Below are 6,507 nucleotides of genomic sequence, written 5' to 3' on the forward strand. Positions count from 1 at the left end.
AGGCCTATATGCGTTCTGTTTATCAAATAATCCTGAAAAAAAAAATTGTACACAACTGTTTTCAACATTGATAATAATAAGAAATATTTATTGAGCATCAAATTATCATATTAGAATGATTTCTGATGTGACACTGAAGACTGCAGTAATGATGCTGAAAATTCAGCTTTGCCAATACAGAAATAAATTGCATTTTAAAATATCTAATAGAAAACAGTTAGGCTATTTTAAATTGTCAAATATTTCACAATATTACTGGTTATGCTGTATTTTGGATCAAATAAATGAAGCCTTGGTGAGCAGAAGAGACTTATTTTAAAACATTTATACTGTTCTAATAATTTTGGCCACCACTGTAAATATATTCAAATGTAATATTCCACAAAGCTACAGTTCTGCTCTTAAGTTTAGGCTACCTTCCCTATGCAGAGTATGCAAGATGTTTATAATGGATGATCAATGGCTGTTTTTACTTTTTATAACTTTTGAACAGGATCACGATGTGTAATTCCTTCATATTTTGTGTAAATATCATTTTTGTTTTATTTAGGCTAGTACTGCCCTCAGTCGTTGATCATCCAGGTAACAACACACAGTGTTAAGATTCAAGAGTATGTAAACTGATGAACTGGTTCATTTAAATTCATTTGTGTAAACATCTGTTACGTGAAACAGCTTTTTCAGGACATTACTAAATAAAATAAAATGACATGCACTCTTTATGGTTCCTCTTAGGCTAATTTGTTGAAATTATCTAGCATTTTCTGCAAGTGGTATGTAAACTTATGAGCAGAACTGTATATCGATTTGCCTTGTCAGGACAGAATTATCTGTTGAGTTCATTTGCCCACAGCATTACCAGCTGAATATCATCCTTTATATTATATCACACAATGACCACAAGAGGGATGCAGTGAGCTGTGGATATAGCTGCAATTCATCTGCAAATATATCTCCTGTCTCGTCATTGGCCACGATATTAGAGCTTATGCTGACATAATGTGTCACAGCACTGACATTATCTTCAGCGCTATAATCCCGCTCTCCGTCAATAACACCATTCTTCCCCTCACTTTCCTTGTCCTTTCATTTCCTGCCTTTCTGCTGGGGGTGGGAGTGAGTGATGAGAGATGACATTTCGAGTATGAGATCACAAAGTAATGACTCATAATTGATTCACTGTTTTTACGATTACGCATTTAGAAACTTTCTCTCCCCCCTTTGTTTCTCGTCCTTTTTGAGCTAAGGGCCAACTTCCTGTCAGGTGAGGAGATCCAACTTCAGTTTGAGTTCGTTTCACTGCAGCATTATAAAAATGTCCCCTGTGAAATTTACCACGTGATACTTGCACATTATGCACAAGGATGCAGGGATTTCTCACAGACATGCATCTATATTGACGTCTGTCCTGTTTTGACCTTGTTTGACAGGCGCAGCTATGAATATGAATGGGAACTGTATGGTCCCGCGGGTCCGTTCAGCACAGCAGGTTTGCGCAAGGCCCGCGGCTCCAGTCCTAACGCCCGTTTCACACATAGCCTACTCCGTTTGCAGTGCGTATGCTGTGCGTATTTTTTTCCGTACCCATGTTAACAGGTTCGAGCTTTCACACTGCACGCGGATGCGGTCCGGCGATCCGTTCCAGTTGCGGTACGTATACAGCAGTGCCGCGATCGTTTCCACACCGAGTCTGTTTTTGCTGTGCTGCACGCGCTGAACACAGATTGACCTGCAAATTTAGTAATTTCACCATAAATGTGTTTAATTAAATAAAATGTAGTAAACGACTTTTGCAAACGACTTTTCTCCAGTGTTGTGACGTATTTCCCAGTGAAAAGGAATATTGACCAGAGGGCATGGTTTTACTCTAGCGCTCCTCCTCTCCATCTCTCACTCATAGCAGACTACGGTTTGAGGGGAGTGGTTAAGCGTTTCCCAACCCAAGCCGTCAAACCTACATCATCAGAGAAGGAACGCCATTCCAGACCGGAAGTAACTTTTCAGACTTTGATTAAAGATTAAGACGGCAAACAACTTTTTTCTGTGTATTAACTTGCACGGATTAATTTTTCACCACAAGACTAGTAGGCCTAATATGCGCTAACAAAGTAAATAGGGTCAAAGTAAATAGGATTTCAGTTGGACTTTAAGACCGGGGTAAAGCAAGGAAAACGTCAATTTACCTCAACAAGGCTACATAATGAACAATACTTGTCTCACTCGTGGAGGTGGAAAAACAAGTTCTGTGGCATGCAAGATTTATTGTATTAAAATTTAAATGCAAAAGAAAAGGCATGAGAGTCGGCTGCTTTTGTCAATTTTAAGTTTTAATTTAAAATGTTTGCGATTTTAATATAAGTATAGCCTACATGGTTAAATATTTGACCAATTTCTTGTAGAAGTAATGCATGGAATATAGGCCTACATTGTTTAAATTGTGTTTAAACGTGCATACGTCCATTAAAGAGTGTATAGCCTATGTGTACAAAGAAAATCTCAATGCTGACAACTTTTTTTTTTTCATAAAAGTTGCTGCATAACTTCTGGATTTGAAATAAAAATACTAAGTATGTGTTTGTGGTACAGCCGCGGATCACGCACTGCAAACGCAGCATATGTGAAAGCACTATAGCGCGTGTGCTCCTGCACCGCATACGCACTGCACACGGAGTAGGCTATGTGTGAAACGGGCGTAACTTGGCCCACCCTGGCCCCACGCCAAATAACAACCAATCATTGCAAAATTCAATTCAGCTCCAGAGGGAGATCGTGTTTTTCGGCTGCTTGGAATAAAAAAAAAGCAAAAATCCGCTTGTTATTTAGAAAGTAGAAAGCGGTATCAGAACGTGACCGCGTTGTTCATAAACATTCAAACGATTTTAAACCGTTTGAATGCAAAAAGATGCGAAAGAAACTCAATTAGTTACCCACGTGCACACAGAGAGCTGTATAGACAGACCTTTTGGCAGGGCAAATAACCAGTAAACTCCTTAGCGTTGGGCCCTGTGTGTTTATATAGAGTCCCTTTTATGACCCCGACCCGCACCCTTTGTTACAAATAGTTACGAAAAAAAAACCCAACCCACCAGGAATGTTACTTGGCCTACCTTACATCTCAAAGCTGTAAGGTTACACTGGAATATGTGTGCGTGTTTGAGAGCTAGGTTAGTGTTTGGCTTTGTCATTAGCTTTGATTTGCTTCCAGAGCACGCTAACCTGCTAACCTGCTAACTGATAACTTGCAGTACGGCGAAGTGTCTTGTCGCCATGACAACAGCCGGCTCTCTGCACTGCTGCTGCCTGATGGCCTCCAACACCAGCCAAGAACTAACAGAGAGAAGGAAGACAGGAAAACAGCTAAAAATAAAATGCAAAAGAGCACATTTGAAAACAGACACACCTGGAGTCCAAATAAGTACTTCTTTATTTTAATTCCTCTAGCACTACAATAATATGACAATATGAGTAGTTCATGATGATATGATATGATTTAGCCTATTAGAGGGCCTATAACAATTGTGCCTTTTTAACTATACCTAATTACCTCTTTCTCTGGACGCTTTTGAGTCCAAGAAAATAAAAATAACATGCAAATTTTATAGGTCCTATAGTTTGTGTATGGGTGGGTACATGTAAATATTTGTATGTGGGTTATGTAAGTAAAGTATTACAAATTATGAGGGAAAAGGAAATGGAATTTGTTTGTGTGAAAGAGTGCAATAACCTCAGTGTGTTTTCATTATAGTGAGAAACAACGGATGATCCTAATCTTTGTGAGGAATAACGTCACGGATGCTTCTGGGAGGACTATGACCGCGGAGGTTTTCATGCTTTTTTTTCATGCTTTTATAATGGTGAGTCATAACTGTTAGGACTGGAGATGCTTCTCCATGGAGACGTGATGCTGCCCGGATCTCAGCGCTCTCCTAAAGATTCGCTTTGGCACATCTACATTTTTAAGCAATCTAAAGCAATGCTTTATTTTAGTATTTGATAATACTTTATTTTTTACAGTGTTCTTGTTATATTTGATGACTATAAATTATGCATAATTCCACGCTACATATCCCTGTGGTTTGGCTTAAGCCAGTCCCAGACTAAAATGCATGTTTGAGCTGTTTTAACTGAAAGCAACTTGCACTGACATATCTTAAAATATGTCAGTGCCATTGTTTTGTCTCAACACACACATCAGTAATGTTTTTTTCTAAGGCTTGTTTATAAAAGCTACTTAAATGTCCTAATCGAACTAAGGCCTAATCCTGGCTTAATTAAAGCCCTGTCTGTGAAACCAGGCCATAGTTAATTAAGTTAAACCTTAGTTAAATTAAGTGTAACCCAGTATTTTTTGTAATGTTAATGGTGATAGTTGTCAGTTAGATTAAAAAAATAATAAATTGGTCAATTTAGTCGAATCATTCATGTTCATTTTGCATTTTGCAAAAACACTATGGCTGCGTCCGAAATCGCATACTCTCTTGAGTAGGTACTTATTTTGAATAAATACTTTGCAACCGCTAAAAAAGTAGCCTATGTTCTATATAGTATGAATGTATGAATGAATGCAATCTGGACGTACTACATTTGCCATGCTTTCATTATCATGTGACCTACCAGAGTCAGTTACGTCCATTCAGTGCCATTCATAAATCCTCTCCCGTGGCCTCATGGGATGGTAAAGTGTCCATCGTATGCACACTTCAGTATCCCGCCGGAAGAAGTAAATCATCTGAATACTTTTTGCCTTCTCTTTTATGAGTACTGTGAATTCTGATGTACTTCTTTTGTCACATACTGTTGACGAGAGAGAGAGAGAGAGAGAGAGAGAGAGAGAGAGAGAGAGAGAGAGAAACTTTCTATATTCCATATATATTTTTGGGTGAACATTTTTCCACGTTAAACTATCAAATCATAGGAGCAAAGATGCTTTTAAAATGTATGCAATAACCTGCAACTTTTGAACACACACACACACACACACACATCTACACTCATGCAGTGTGTTGTATGTGTTACTGCTAAACAGAGAGGGCTGGTTTCAGTGACATTTCCTCAATCTTTGTTCTGCGTTCATCCTCCTCTTATCCTGTTTTCTCTCTGTTGTACCAGGAAGAGAGCAAAAATTCATGTGTTTGTCCTTGCGGCTGTGAGGTAGTGGATGGTTTTTGCCGTGGATGGTTTATTTTTAGCTGCTTTTCTTATCTGTCAACATGTGCACATCGATCGCTCCACACCACCTTCACATGAATGAGCCTTTGACGTAAAAGAGCAAACTATCTGCCGCTCGCTGGGGAGAGAGAGAGAGAGAGAGAGAGAGAGAGAGAGAGAGAGAGAGAGAGAGAGAGAGAGAGAGAGAGAGAGAGAGAGAGAGAGAGAGAGAGAGAGAGAGAGAGAGAGAGAGAGAGAGAGAGAGAGAGAGAGAGAGAGAGAGAGAGAGAGAGAGAGAGAGAGAGAGAGAGAGAGAGAGAGAGATCTGTTTCCCCCTTTGCTTGGAATTCCAGTCTGTTCTGATGCATTGCTTCACTCTTGACCAGTCTTAAGTCTAAGGGCAATGACTGTGTTTATGTGTATAAGCAAATAGTGAATATATGTAGACGTGCACCAGCGTATGTATTTATGTTTAAGGCATGGCTCTGTAGTGACCTGTGGACTAGAATGAGGCATGCAAACAGGCAGTCAGATGCATCCATGGCAACCTGGTGAGTGTGCAGAGCAGAGTAAACAGCAACTATGGGCTGTGTGTGCATGTTAGAGAGAGAGACTGCATTTATGAGACCACCACGATAAGACTTGATCTAAGTGATACAGTATGTAGGGTAATTGTGCACTGGAGAACAGAATACCGAACCACTTGAAATGAACTGTCAAGATGAACCACCCACGAGCAAAAAGCCCGTCGTTCCACCTCCTGAGACGCTAATTTGAAATGTCAAAAACATTACCAATGCAAAAACTCATTTGAGAGTGTTGCAGGATTTGAATGAATAGAATTTATGCACAAAACAGGTGGGTGAGGGGTCAAGATGTCAAATCCTAGCAGGATGCAAAAAGAGAAAATTCCCAGAACTCTCCACCCAGAATGCATTGGTTGAGTAGAGACAAGATGGTTACTTGCTTTAAAATGAATCTCTTATGTTCAGAAATCTTTGCTAAAGTATCCTTGTGGAATACAGTTATACAGTACGCTATACGCTATACAGTTATCTATATAGTTATCGTTCTTGGTGTAAATGGGCCTTTACATGGAGTCTTAAGCTTGTGATGGGAGGATGCCTTAGATTCATTTCTCAAAATTGTGTAAACCTTTAATTAGCAAAAAAATTAGGCTATAGATTGAACCTTTAATTAAGACTAAGCCTGGCATAAGTTAGTCAAAACGGGTTAAATCACATAAAGCAGGGGCTTTCAAACTGGGGACTGTTAGGGGGTCTATGGAAAAGTATAAAGAAAAATAGTGTAAAAAATGTAGGCTAATACATAAATATATATATAGCCAATATATATATT

The sequence above is a fragment of the Squalius cephalus genome, assembly GCF_949319135.1.
Source record: "Squalius cephalus genome assembly, chromosome: 1".
In the NCBI taxonomy this organism is placed as follows: domain Eukaryota; kingdom Metazoa; phylum Chordata; class Actinopteri; order Cypriniformes; family Leuciscidae; genus Squalius; species Squalius cephalus.